Source organism: Trachymyrmex cornetzi, unplaced genomic scaffold (assembly GCF_001594075.2).
Source record: "Trachymyrmex cornetzi isolate Tcor2-1 unplaced genomic scaffold, Tcor1.1 scaffold90, whole genome shotgun sequence".
In the NCBI taxonomy this organism is placed as follows: domain Eukaryota; kingdom Metazoa; phylum Arthropoda; class Insecta; order Hymenoptera; family Formicidae; genus Trachymyrmex; species Trachymyrmex cornetzi.
The window spans coordinates 376,327-391,860 of NW_017300245.1; the positions used below are offsets into that span (position 1 = coordinate 376,327).

A 15,534-nucleotide genomic window follows, 5' to 3' on the forward strand; every position below is an offset into this window, starting at 1 on the left:
GGATATCCGGAAGGAAGTTAATCCTTCGATGCGAAATTGTACGTCGCAGCGCGTAATCGGACAAGCGAGACTCGATTGTACTCGATCGAGTGGGCTATCGACCTGCGCGCGATCGACCGGACTCAAATTTAATCTTCTAATCCGCGAGCAGAGAAGAATCGAAAGAGAAAAAGAAGGATAGAGAGAATGTGCACAGCAGGCATGGGCAGTTCCTTGCTTTCGTCACCGTGTGCAGCTTTTTCGTGACGGCATGGCAAGTCGGTAGCGTCGACAATTTTCCATCGACTCACTTTTAACGGAATTGGACGGCTCGCTCGGGATTTTACGAGACGCCTGGCTCTGTCTTCCGTGTACGGCGTACGCTCGGAATGCTCGGATCCCGGCGCGGGCGTCCGGAACCTCGGCTCGGGGTTCGGGAAAAATAGAGAAAAATACGAGGAAATATATCGGCAAAGCCGTTCCGCTCACGCGCACACGCCAGCTCCGACGCGCATATTGAGCCAACATCTCATCTCGACAGACGTATGAGACGTTTATACGATATCTAGGTGCATTTAGGACTGGCTCAACTTAACTCTTGGATACATTTGATATGCCAGCATGCACCCTACATACATAAACGAAGTACATCGAAGAGTTTGCGAACAACAAAAATGTTGCCTCGCACGCGGAATAAATTCACATCTTGGTTAAATGTTCGTATAACTCTGTTTATTCATCATGCATCATGCATTAGCGTTGAAGTGCGTAAAAATTGCCCTAATTAATCATCCCGATAACATGCGCAGCTGTAAGTACAGAAAAACGGAGAAAGTTGTTTTAAAAAGACCTTAAGTCGCTTCACTATTTCCTTGTCGCAAGACGAGTGGTCGCGCATGATTTTCTTTTATTCATCAACTTATCAAAGGGCGAAGAGCATCTTCGGAATGGATATACCGAGCGAAATATAGGTCACCGACGAGAACGCGAACGATTTACCGTACCATTGAGTTTTGTTTCCCCTGTTTTCTACTATTTGAATTACGAAAGTAATTCAGTTAGAGAGTCCAAAAGGTACATACATACATACAACATCGAACCTTGCGCGTTGCTGGGCGAGCGGAACCAGAAAACGCGATTGCGACGGCTTTTGCGAAACAATTTCTGCGTGCGAATGGCACCGCCCGCGCACGCAGATTTCTACTTGAAAAATGGCAGGCGTCTCTAGAAAATAGTGACAAAAAGGCAGCGCTTTTTTATTCGCATCAGTGTTTCCCGCGTGGAACTCTGGCATGTACATTTGTCGGACGTCACAGCATGCCGCGCGCAATTTCCGCGGGCGACCACTCGAAATTTTTCTCTCCAGCCGAGCCGCGCTAGACCGGCTAGACCGACTAGACAGAACGAATACTTAATACGTAACGCAAATCGGGGAAGTGAGCAGTGATTCGTGGCAGGGGTACGTGGAACTTTGCGCTGCCCTCAGCCCTGGTCATGGATACCATGCAGTCGTGCGTTATTTCGGTCAGTTACTGGTCGGTAGCATGCAAACTGCTCGCAATTACTCCGCTTTCTAATCTAGTTCTGGACGTCCTACCGCCGCACCGCGCCGCGCCGATCTAACGATCAAATCACGTGACCTCCAGCCGAAGGATCGAGGGTAAGTTAAAACATGCTATAACATGAGCCGTACCGTTTCTTCGCTTCTCTGCTTTCGCAATACGATACTCGTGCTCTTTCCCAGTTATGAAAGAATTTTCCTATTGCGCGGAATGTATTGATGTTCAAAGATGAGAACCTCATTCACTTCGGTCTTTATTTATTCCTTCGTGTAGGCAATTTACTTTATTTCTATTCTTACTTTCCAATTTTATAAATCTCAAAAGATATCAGATACGTATAACTCACACAGCACAAAGCTCCGATCAAGTTCCCAAGGAGTTCATTTTACTGGGCTCTCGGGGAGCTTATAAAATTTGACAAAACAAACTCTCATGGAGTTCATATTCCTGAGCTCTTCTAGGGAGCTTACTAATATTCGACTAAATAAATTCTCAGCCCAGTCGACACAAATTAAAAGTATTATAACATAACGTCAACATATCGTTATAATTTCGCATTTCACAATAATATAACTGTTATGTAACACCATGTATTATATCACATTTATATTGTGTAGAGTGTAGAGTACGAAGTTATAACATTACTTTCAGTTTGTGTCATGGAGTTCATTTCGCTGAGCTCTCGAGACTCGAAGAGCTTAAAAAGAGTTCCCTGCGAATCAAAATGAAGCTCCCAGGGAACTCTCAAAAACGGACATAGGAGTTCCCAGGAAGTTCTTTTTGAAGCTGAAATGAAACTACAAAAATTTTATGAGCACCCCGTACTGTGTGGGAATATATTAAATTAGAATATGTGTTATTATATTATATTTATTATAATAAATCTACTGCGTCCTACTGTTTGCAAACTAGACAGAAAAAAAAAGTTGTTATAAAATTATAATTTCGCGAAAAAGAATATAATATGTAATTGAAGAAACTTTAAGATCTGTTGAACATTACCGACTATTAATTATTTAAATCTACTTAATCCGTGGGTAATTGACCGCCGCGGTCCTTTAATCTTAGCGTTAAAGAATTCGCGAGTAACTTTCTAAATCCATCGCGTTGCTTTGTACTTCGTCGCACGGCGAAACTGCGGACAAACTCCATCTTCGGGAAACATTGCTTTCGGGCGAATGGACGATCGGGTGCTTCCTGCTTCCGATCGCGATTCTGCACGTGGACATTGAAGTTTTACGGAGCGTGAACGAAATACGTTGAGAGTGACGTGAGGAAGTTAGGGGATGGAACGGGCTGAATCGAGCCGACTTTCGTCGACGGTGATATTATAGATTCTCTTGAAGAGTGTAAGGTTACTGCCTGGCGGCGATGAATCAAGTACCACTACGAGAAACGAAGGAATATTTCTATCCGATAAATGTGATGGAGCAGTTGAGATTATCGATGAGGATAAGAAAAGAAAAGACATCGTAGAGGGAAGTGCCAATTTCAATCAGGAAAATAAACAGTGAATCGTGCAATGGATATTACAAGGTGTCTCATAGTTTCTATATCCGCATTCTGTTCTCTCGAGGTATCTCTATTCATCGGATTATTCATATCTCCATAACTATTAATATCGATTTGTGCCGCTATTAACTTGAAATTGCATCGAATGCTGTTATACTTCATACACTATCGAATACTGAATAGTAACATGAGATATTTACCGAATCGCAACACGAGATATGAGATATTTAATGTATAATGCATCAGCTGAACGCTCAGAATTTTTATGACATTTTTCTGTAAATTCTGCAAGAGATAGCGTCACTGACTGTATAATTTCATCGATGCAATTTAAAAATTCATGCAATTACGGGTTAGAGGAATGCGAAGTTTGCCGCGTGTTCCATTCTAGAGCAGAGTCAACGTTAGTGGATTTAAAAGTTCCGAAAATTCCTTCCGGTCTGCTGTTTTAATGGAATTAAGAAATCGTTTTATGCGTTTGCAAACACAGCGAGTCTTTTTAACCGGAATTTCCGGCAGACCGAGCGCATTTGCGTAAAATAAAAATGTGTTATGACCACTAGCGGAAGACTTTAACATAAAATAACATTAAAAGTTTTTGATGTTATTCTGTTGAAAGAGATCGTATCGCAGATAATATTATATCACTAAATTACTTCATCTTGCGCTATAGTGGGAAAGAAAACAACTAGCTAGCACTATCTGTCTCTTTTATACGCGTACATGTGGAACACTTCACGAAACAAATTTCATCACGTAACGCGCGAAATTATTTCACACACGCGACGAAGAATAACTAAAATTCTTGTAACCGTATCTGGTGTCGCGGGAAAATGCAGCACATACCGCTAATATAAAACAGAAACTCGAAACTAGTCCCCTCGCCCTTTCCTCACTAACGCTGAATCATAATAGTTTCCGCCGAAAATTCATGTTCTAAAAATGCGCCACGCTATCCATAAAGTCCGCCAGTCCTGAAAATTCAGGAGCGACTACAGCCGACATATACAAATATGTGCCTGGTATACCGAATTCCAAGTGAAAGCACTAAAAGAAATTTATTCATAGCCCGCATCTATCCGCGGGATAACATCTTTCGGAGTTACGCTTCAAGAAATATATACGTCCGCGAAAACGTCACGCGTTCGCGCTCGCATCGCGAACGCGTCGCGTCCCATCCTACCACGGCGATCGATCGACAACCTGGGTTCTTCTAGAATCTCTTTCTAGAATCTATGAATATTCAGTGGGAGGAGTGTTTCCCTCCCGTTTTATGTCATACTTTTTGCAGAGTAGTCGATTCATAATCTCTTTCTCTCTCCCTCTCTCTCTCTCTCTTTCTGATCGGTTTAAATCAACGTTGCTCGTGTGCAGCGCGTTCATTAACGATTGATCGCGCGCGAGAAAATCCGATCGACTTTTCTCGCGTCCTTTTAAGACGCTCAGCACGCTAAAAACTTTCTTTAATTAATTTTGCACATTGCGGCTAAATGCGCGACTAAAAAGTAAATGAAAACTTAAATGCGAACAGCAATCGTCGAACTCCTATAACTCGTGAATACATAATGCTGCCTCTCTTCGATTGTAAATACAATCTCACACAAAAAGAACAGCGGGGAATGCACTCTAGAGAAAATAAGAATTGCGACAACACAACGGAGGGAAAAAAAAGGAGTACTTTCATATTACGCAAAATGTACGATACTTAATACAACATGTTGAATCTTTTCTATGCATCAACGAAGGGAAGCTAATGGGCGGAAGGATCGACTCTGCGTTTACTAATTAACACATGTTATCTTGTATAATGAAAGCGAATTCGATAGTTGCGCCTGGACAGTCGTTACGACCAACTGGCCACGGGGAACGCTGTTTTCACGCGTGTGGTTAATGAATGCGGGAACCTGTAATTAGTTATTGGTTTTAGCATAGCAGACATACGTTTATGCGCATTGTGGGCCAATAACCGTGGCAACAGACCTTCGGATGGCACCTGACGCAGCACTACCGGCAGCATACTAATCAGAACTGCTACGGGGAAACTATAAGGATTTAATGCAAAACTCTGTTCCTGTATATATGTGTGTGTGTGAGTCTACGTAAAAGAAAGAAAAAAGTACTTCACTTTTTAGATTCTCATTAACAAAAGATCCGCCGACCGTGTGTCATTCGCAATTGCGACGTGTTGAAACAGAATTTAGAAGCACGTACGTCGTAAAATTGGTCAGACTTGCGCTCGTTCTCGCCCAAAATAATTAGTTGGAACAATTTTACGTCGCTAACGTTAGCAAGAGATTCAACGGAATATCGCGGGATATCAGTGCCGACGAGCCACTTTGTCGGTCGTAACGTGGTTCCGTGGCCTGAGGTTAACTGCATCTGCTGCTGCGAAACAAACTGAATACTAATAACGACGTTTCGCGCGTACCGTCGTATTACAACATTGAGTGCCAAGTGTGGCCCGATGTCTGGCTATATCGTGCCGTCGTATCTGCAGATCCTATGTAGATCTGATAGGTGAACTAGGCCACATCTCTCTCTCTCTCTCTCTCTTCCCTTGCCTTCCGCCGTCATACTGACGTAACGCTACGATGCCGCCGTTTCTGTAAGGACCCCCACGAGTTAATCTTCCACATTTCGCGAAATATCGTTGACAGCGACGAGATATGCGTTATGCGCCGTACATGATTCGTCTGCTTAATTAGTTCACAAGCGTGAAATCGTCTCGCAGTTTTACGCGGATAATACCTAATGACTGCCTTAAAGCTGTTAATTGTTATTTGTCTGATCTATGCAAATTCCGCCTGCCGTAAAATCGCGCATATCTCGATGCACCTATAAGTCTGTTTGTCTTTCATAATTAGTGTTGTAATTTCACACTATCGTAATTTCTTAATTAATTTGATGTTACGCATAGGAAAGCGTTTCCTCCTAATATTCCCAGATACTTACATTCTAACGTAAGATGAATTTCAATAAAAGTGACAATTTACTTAAGACGATGCTAAAGCCTCCTGTTTTACCACATTTCCATTCGGTGAAAAATCTCTGTATTGGATGTACGGATTGCAAAAATATTGTTACTTAAATTAAAGTATGCACAAATAGGACCTCAGCTGCACTGAATTTCATGAGAAAATTGAAAAAAAGTTTAAATTCGTTAAAAATTCACTTACTTTTGGCTCGTACAGCTGTCACCTCAGATATATATTTGCTTGATATAAGAGTTTTAGAGTCCACATCTTGAAAATAAGCGTGCAGCTGAGGTCACATTATTGAAACGAACGATACCGAGTTTGTAGAACTAAGATTGAAAGTCTAGAAAAGAAATATTTCCACCGAATAGAAAATACGTGTATATAGGTGCTTTGTGAAGAGTGGGACTGTCAACAGAGCCGAAATTCCGTGTAGCAATAGTTGCGCGGTCTTGCGATAGATGGTGCTGGCATATGTTAGATAAGAACAGATGTATGCGTTTGAAGTAAGACAGAATGATATATATTATATAATATAATGTAAAAACTAAATGAAAGATGTCATCACTATTATCGAATTTGGAATTAAAAAGTCTGTCGACCTTGATCGAGTTGGGTAATCGGTTTAGCATCCCTTAAGCATTTCATTATATCTTTATTTTCATACTCACGTCAGGCGTCTGTTCCAAAAAAAATATCGTTCGTTTCCATATTGAAATCACTTACCTAAAACAAAAAGAAATATTTACAGTTTATAACATCGTCCATAATAGTTTTGAAGAAATGGTACTAATTCTAATTGTGAATCTAACTGCATACGAGAGAATAAATATAGAAATCTACATAAAAAAAAATATCTCACAATCAGTGTTATAGAGTTCAAGAGTTCAAACATCTGTGGTACTTAGAGGTTGAATAATTAATAATAATTAATATTCGATTTCAAACCGAGAATAATTGTATTCCTTCCAGTATACGCAAGAACTCCTCGACAAAAGATAATACCTAAATTGAACAAAAAGCCAATCCATCATTCGAGCTGAATACGATCGTTCCCCATCTCGTCATTTTATCGACCCCCGAAACGTGCGAGTAATCGACCCCTGGCAACGAGATTCGAAGCCAAACGTTGCCGTTCGCGCTCTCTCGTCGGTGCATAAATCCGTTCGCGGCAATTACGGTAAAAGGGCGGTTAATAATTGACCATTGGGGAATCATCAAATATTTAGGAGCTGCATGTGGCAACAGGGTGGGATGGGAAAGAGAGAGGATGGGATCCTCTGGCTTCACCCCCAGCACTGACCACCCAGCGTCCAGCCTGCGGGCTTCTGGCATTTAATGGCAATGCGGTTTACGTCGGCTAGGCTCGTGAACGGCATCGGAGGTCAGGACAGAACTTTCCCAGGGATATTTGTAGGTTAGTTATGGCTTTTACACGCGAGGTCCCGGCCGGGTCAGGCCACATTATGCGGTACTCGCAAGGCGCGCGTCGCGCTACTCAATTTAACTCCGGCTACTCTACGGAGAAGTGGGTGTGGAAGCTTTTGCCTTGTAGACCTGCAGTGACGATATGATGCAGCGTGAGTGACAATCTGAAAATTCTTGCCGTCTCGACACTCAAACAGCTTGTAAATATCAACTTGGATCGTACAAGTCCGAATACTTTGAATGCGGGAGTCTCGATCTGAAATATTCAGATACTAGAATTTCTTGAGTATTGAATTTTCTATTACATTATTCGCTGATTCAAACGTGCTTGTCGGTGTCTGAATATCAGGGAACGATATTATCCTACGATGTAATTTTGCCAAAGTTTACAGAAGGTATTAATTTAATAAACATATTTATAGCGCGCATAGCGATACATGAAATGGGATTGCATATAATGATGTACGAAAAAAACGGGAGAGTTTATTATAACGGTATAAAAGATATTCGCATCTTATTTCTAAGTGCAAAAATGTGAACGATCGTATTAAACTTACAATAGAAATACAGAGCACGGCCGGAACATTGTAGTTTCGTATAACAAATGGGGCAAATGCTTCTTATCCGCGTCGCTAGTGTTTTGATTAAAACCGCTTTTAATGAGTCCACCGTGGTGCGCGGTATCCGATTATTAAAATGCGCGCGCGCAACATCGGGATTTAACGTCCACTAAGTACAGAGTCTTTCATTAATTGCGATCAGGATAAAGGCTGTTGTTTTGCATGCAAACCGACATACTCGGCGGTTCAACCGCGGCGACGCCGCTGTTGCAACGTTGGTCGGGGTCGCTTTGCTGTCTGGCCTACGTGACATCATCGAGAACACCTGCACACGAACGGACCATTATACCGACCGACCCATCGTCAGTTCGATATATCATGCTCTCGTGGTCTCGAGACGGCCTCGAGATGCAAAATCCAGTATTTCCTCGCCTATCGTCGACACAGAGAATCGATATGTCCGAATATTTACTATATTTTCGATCTGGTTGCAGGATTTATCGCGCATCACGGATTTCTCTATCGGACAATATACGTAATCCGTAGAATTCAATTTACGGTCGGAGAATGAGCGTCGATCGATTGGGAACGATCGTGTTTGGTGGTAGCGCCAAAAAATTGAAGGCCAGTTTACTCTCCTCATCCTCAATATATCGAGCTCCAATGCTCTGATACAGTATATTTGACAATGAGTACAGCTGCTACATAATTTGAAACGCTATTTTCAAGTGTGATTGCTACAAGCATAAGCTTCATCGAGTTTGTCGGTCTTTGTTGTAAATAATAGGTGTCAAGCGACTTGAAGTTGATCGAGTTATGAAGAGACTCGCGACTTCTAATTGAAGGCGCTCTGGGATCTCCCTCGGAAAGTCCTACCGGGTTACGAGAAATGCACTCGCCTGTGCGCGTTTCCTAATTCGTTAATGTTCATTCGTCGTGATTACGCGAGCGCGCGGTAATTCCCGGAGCTTCTTCTCGTAACTCTGAGAGTCCTTATGGATCTTGAGAAAAGCCGGGCACGTATCTAGTTTGGTCCTGTAATTTGTGACCAAGGGATTTGAGTCAGGCAATACGATAGTGGACTCATGGCAGAGGGGCGGGCTGCGGGTCAGTAGCATCATTAACGTCGAATAGGATATTCGGGTAGTTTCGCGCACACAGTTTCGCCTTGGTTAAGTTTCATCTGAACGGCTCTCCTCCATGTAATTAAGCTGCGAATCGGTATGAAACGACTAAAAGCTTCCGAAGTACAGCGGCGTCCGCCTGCACGTACACCACATTGCGTATCTGTGCAAACAGACACACACGTATGCATCCTCACACACATTTACACCGCACCTAACACCGCGTTGAGAGCATAGTTGGTGTTGATCACGCAGGAGCGCGAGATACGCGCGGCCGCAGAAATTCCGGACGTACGTAAGCCGATTTACGTGGTTTGAGGTCCGAGCAACGCGATTAATTTCCAAAATCGTTGAGGGAGACAGCACGAAAGTGCATCGTCAAGAGTTACTTGCGGGGTCAAATCGTTTAGATTTTCCATTATTTAAGAAAATAAATTTTTTTTAATCAATTTTAAAGTAACACACGGATAATCTTGTTGAAACATCTAAAAATTTAGATAGATACGGATCAGAAAATAATTTTATTGGACCATCAAAATAAATATGTAGAAAATTCAGGCATGATAAGCAATGTTGCAAAAAGTTTGAAAATTCTAGCAACTAGCTTAAGTATTTAACATAATTATTTTGATAGTCCAACAAAATTTATTTTTAGATTTCTATCTAGCTAAATTTTTAGATACTTCAGCAAAACTGTTTTTTTTTTCATGCATGATATGAAAAATGTATGTAACAAATTACAGTGCCATAATAAATTTGTACAAAATGTCTCTCTTTTAAAAAATTTTATTTATTTCTGATTACTTATAATAAATTATAATATTTATGATTATCAATTATATTATATAAATAATGTATTTAAAAAATATATATATGCCATATTTATAAGTTGCTTTTAATTTGTTAAATATTAATCAACTGGAATAATTAGTATAATTTTTTTTCTTAGATTACTCTTTGACACATTAATGAGATTCGCTATTGTCTGTTTTGTATTATCGAATAAAATGTATCTTTGTCAAATGAAATAAACCAGCTCGTTGAATCGACGTTATATCACCATGATAATGCGGACATAATTCTGCTTTTGTGTAATTTTTTACATGAGACATGTACTTTCTCATTTTATATAAATGAACTATGATCTCGGCTTGGTTTTATGTATAAACCAAAATTTTTATTTTTCAAATAGAAAGATTAAATTGATTTTGAATTTCGAGTTATAATGGAAATATGTGTAAACATGGCAATAAATACAATAATAATACGATAACAATTTCCAAATTGATAGTATTCGCGGGAGAAAAAAAAATCGAAAGTGATAGAAAATAATAGAAACCAATTTCTAATACTTCCGATATTTTCATGATGGCGGAGGACGTGATCGAATCTCTTTTATATAACAGAGACGAGATAAGAATATCATAATGTCATCTGGAATATTCCCAATGGTTGCTGTTATACCTTGATTAATTATCTTTTATGTTCCTATATGTAAGAAACTTAGATGTCTGAGGAGAACAGTAGAATGATTACTCAAGAGTTCATTATTCAAAGAGCAATTTTAATATTTGTCAGATATCGGCGACGGTTCGCAACGGATTGCTCCAATCCCGCGAGTCATCATTCGATCGCACTGCTGTCGCATATACATATTTTACATTCTCGAACTTTTCTGATTTTACTTTCTTCTTACATATGTATATATCGTTTTTTTTTAAATTATAATATTTTGTTCCTAATCTGACAACGATATTTTATTTCGAACTGCGCGTGTTTTCTATATATATTTAAAGCATCATTAATTTTAAGCACAATAATATTCATACAAAAAATAATTTATAGATTGAATATTTCTTACTAAGAATATTTCTTACGGAAATCCAGTGAATAAACATTAAAAATATAACCTGTGTCATATTTTCAGCTTACATTGTTTAGCTCATTTGTACTACTTTTCTTTATACAGCCATTTAAAGATATATTCTGTGTAAAAAATAATGTTTGATAATAATTTGCCATTAAATTTAAAGAAATCCAAAAGGTCTAATCTCATGTTCAAATTCCAAGGAAACGGTCGCATCCAAGTTTGATGCGCAATTAAGATATTCTGGGGGATAAGAGAAATCCCGATTTGTGTACAATCGATACCGGGCAAAATTAGCGAGATAATTTAGATCGGTAATCGAGATTGCGCGCGATTCTCGGAGTAGAAACACAGAAAATGGCGGTGGTACTACCCAAGTTTGCAATCGGATTTTAAGGGTAGCCCCGTTGATACTCATCCTTGACCTCGTCCTCGATTTAATCCGGAATGTATTCGCGTGTCCTTTACCAACGGCAACTTAAAACTCGCTCGATTATCGCTACGATCACTAATGTTCGATAACAGTTGATGGACGGTCGGAATTTCTCTCGACGTACGATTTCGCTCGACGGCCCGAATCGATACAACCGGCTCGAAGTTACTATCCTGTCCGTTCAGAATGTAAGCTTTTTCCGTAGGTTCCGTAAATCTCGAGGTCACTACGTCCGAAGACAAACAGTCCCGGATTTTTAGCCGACGACCAAAGGACTCAACTGGTCGGTGCCAAGAGTACGAGAAGAGGGATGCTATTCTTGTCGAATAAACTCGATCGTGATTCAAGGACAAAAGTACTGCTGGAAGTACATCTTCTTGTTGTTGAACGAAAGAGCAATATAAATGTTTTTCCATCCGAAAGATAACTGTCGTTTCTAAAGAAACTGTTCTTGCAATCATTAAGTTAATAAAAGATGCGTTAACAATTCAAATGCGCCTCATAAAAAATTGTGTGAAACAGTTGAAAAATTAAGAACGCATCATTATTGTTTATAATATGTAAAGTAGCAAGTTTAAGAAATTGAATGTAAATAACAAATAAAAAATGAACACATGATTGCCATGAGCAATTAAAATATATAATGAATCCATTCTAGCACCCAATCGACATGTTTAACGAATAGATGGCAATAGACGTAACAATAACACTTTCACGAACTATCAAATAATTGCTTGACGTGGACATCTATAAGTATTTTTATTTTCACAAACGAAAATACAAGGGAAACGGACAATGTTGAAATGCAAAAAATCATGTTTCAGCGTTGGACAACTGCTTTGAAAGTGCACGGACGAACACGTTAAAGCAAAATTAGTATATCCATTCAGTTCAATTTAATTCAGTTCAATTTAATTTACCTTAATCACATATAGTAAGTTCACTATATAAATTAATGAAAACGAACGAGTTGTACACATCGAGACAGAAATTTTACAGCCCTATAAAAATGAAAGTTTTTAACGATATATTAAGCCATATGCATTTAATGCATGATATCCATTGACTTATTTTTATTTATTTGATTTATACATTGGAAAAATAAATTAATAGTTATACAAAATTAATATAAAATTGAAGATTTGTAATTATATTATTTTATAATATTATAATTTAGAGTAAAAGATCACGCTCTATCTTATGCATTCACATTCTCTTTTCTTCCTGCGATAATGTACAAACATAGAAGATTCAACAACTGCAAGGTCTGCACACCGTTTTCTGTGGCGGCGATTCCGTGACGTGGAAAAAGCAAACCATTCTCCGTAGTGGAAGAGTAAAGACGGTAGACTAACAGACAGGAAAGAAGAAAGTGCCCGGGAAACCACGTGAAAACTCTACCTTTCCCGTACTTTTCCCCGAAGATTTTTTTAAGACACTCTTTCACGTCCGCCCGGAGTTTTCACACTCATCGTACTTCTCGTTTCGACCGCTTAAATAAGAAATACAATACGGAGCTTTTAACGCGGTACACGTTGCCAAAGAAACTTGTTTTATTTCTTTAATCTACCTTGCGAATCGACAATCTCGTCTCCGATTTCCTTTTGCATCCTTTGCAACATGGATGCACAATCCGCGCATAGTATAGTAAATAGTAACGATTGTATACATTATATATATGTATATTATCAGAACAAATATTAATTATATCAAAATACATCGATTGCGACAGATAACATCATCATTTGATTAGATTACTGAATTTTTTACTTACTGATTAAAGAATAGGAGAAGTCCAGGCAAAGCGAATATTTTTTATTTTCGCTTATCTATCCGAAATAGTGCTATGAGTCTCTAACTGTTGAAGGAATGATCGACCTGCGACGTCATGAAAGTGCGAAACAACATATGATTTCTCATTTGTGCTTGATAGAGAAATAAAAGAAATTGTGTGTTTTCTTGCGACTTTGCTGAGGTACATAGTTTAATTATTAGTAGTAATTATTTCTTAACCAGAACGATTTTTTATAAGAATTCTCTGACTTTAAATGTGTATTCGAGGTTAAAATTTTTCACTTGTTGCTTAAACTTATTCTAACTTTTCCAAATTGGCGCCAAGTAGATTCTTTGGGCAAAGTGGGGATGGAGGCAAAGCGAATGGTCTATCCTCTTTACCCAATATGTGATTGCAAAAATACCGGGAAGACGGAGGGATAGACGATCTTTTGAGTGAACGAAAGGCACATAATTGTTTACATCTTACTTTTTTTCCACAACACAGTACATGTATTCTGAAGAACATACATACACCGATCCATCGTCCGAAGACTAGATTCAGTGCACCAAATGGACTTATGAATAGAGGATATGCACTATATATAGAGGATATGGCAGCTATTTTTGTGACGATTGCTAATTTTGAATTCTTTTATTCCATTCACATTGCTCGAGTAACTCATCCGCTTTGCCCAGGAGGATCGGGCAAAGCGGATGATTTCTCTTTATTTACGTTTTGATTTAAAAAAACATTTAAATGTTCAAGTTTTATAATTTAATATAATTTTATTCAAAGTTGATTCCTAAAATAAAATTATGAGAATAAAAAAGATTTCTGATCTTAATTTTATCTATGTCATTTTTTCCCCCAAATCTTAACACATCCGCTTTGCCTGGACTTCCCCTACATATCTTTTATGGAATAAATATGTTTTTTTCATTGGTACATCATATTTTTTCGGTTCTCTAAGGATGTTACGTGAATTTGACTGAACAATTCGAGGATGAACTCATACAATACATGCGCAGGATCAAACGGCCCAAACCACCCTATACGTGTATGTGTGTGGAAGTATCGAAGTGTTTTATTACTGACTAGTACAAACTGGTCCATAAAAAAGGTTTGTTTGAAAATATGCCTCCGCACTCGGCAGCGCGTAGCAACTTCCACTGTGGGCGGAACACTTTTTGAATACATATGTGTACCGCGGAGTACGAACCATATCGAGTGTCCGTCTATACCCATAAAATCTCATGCCGGGGTCTGTTATTTTGCCGTCCAAACGATCGAGTCTTCCCCCGAATAGCGAAGTGCTTTATCTCCCGCCTCCCGATATACTGTATTAAAAAGAATACCACCTCTCTCTCGTGGGATTTTTCGATAACATAACCCGTAACATTTACGTTAACAATTTTTTTTTACAATGTGAGCCCTTAAATCAGTGACTTTGCAAAATTTTGTCTTTCTTATCTTTTCATTGAATATTAGTACACAATGAGATAATATGTGTAGATAGAAAAGTAATAAAATCGAAAGAAAATCGTAACCATTTTTTCGATTACAAGGTAGAGTGAGAAATAGTTTATTTTTCCTTCAAGAATATTCTCTGAAAAGCAAATGATAAATTAAAGAAAAAAATTGAAAAAAAGCAGACAATGATAATTAAAAAATACGGAATGGACATAACAGGGAATAACTGAAAGAGGATCAAATACAGTATGTGTTTAGATTATTTTAGAATATAAATGAAATAATTGAAGCGCGGCATAATCCAGATATGATTTTCTTCTTCATTCAAGGGTTTATTTTTTGCTCCTGCACTAGAACTGAACTGAACTGAACTAATGCAATCCATAACTGACGAATGTAAGTGTAAGACAAGGAACGAAAAACGTTCCAGTGCAAGATAAAAATGGCATCCATATTGTTTACATGGAAGTATTAGATTCGTATGATGAAGATAAAATCATTAATGCAATTTCATCATTAAGAATATTCTTCATTGAAAATAATGATGATACAAAATATTTTGAGATCTATTCTGTACGATTAATTTTTGAATCTATGTTAGGACATCGCTGATGATGGCTGGAACGGAGTCAAAACGTGCGATTCTTTCGATTTGTATGTAAGGTCTTGAACAATACATTTGTTAATTACAACGCACGAATAACTGCATCGATTATTGCTCTCAATTGCCCGTTAATCAATGTATTTTCATCCTTTGTTATTCTCGAGAGCTCAATTTATTTTATTCATAAAATTTCAAAATATTTTTACGTAGGCTTACTATATCATTTATATATTTTTATCATTT

The 15,534-nt window shown here is 38.6% G+C and overlaps 1 protein-coding gene across 8 annotated transcripts in view; it reads right to left on the reverse strand.

Moving 5' to 3' along the window:
• LOC108769422 (tyrosine-protein phosphatase Lar-like) overlaps positions 1 to 15,534 on the reverse strand; it is a 328,651-nt gene that overhangs the window by 160,923 nt on the left and 152,194 nt on the right. For 2 of the 8 annotated variants that reach the window (XM_018520402.1, XM_018520403.1), the window contains exon 2: positions 6,700 to 6,754. The exons of the other annotated variants lie outside the window; for them this stretch is intronic. The gene's annotated coding sequence lies outside the window, so the exon portion shown is untranslated. The remainder of the gene's footprint in view (positions 1 to 6,699; positions 6,755 to 15,534) is intronic. 8 annotated transcript variants of the gene reach the window in all.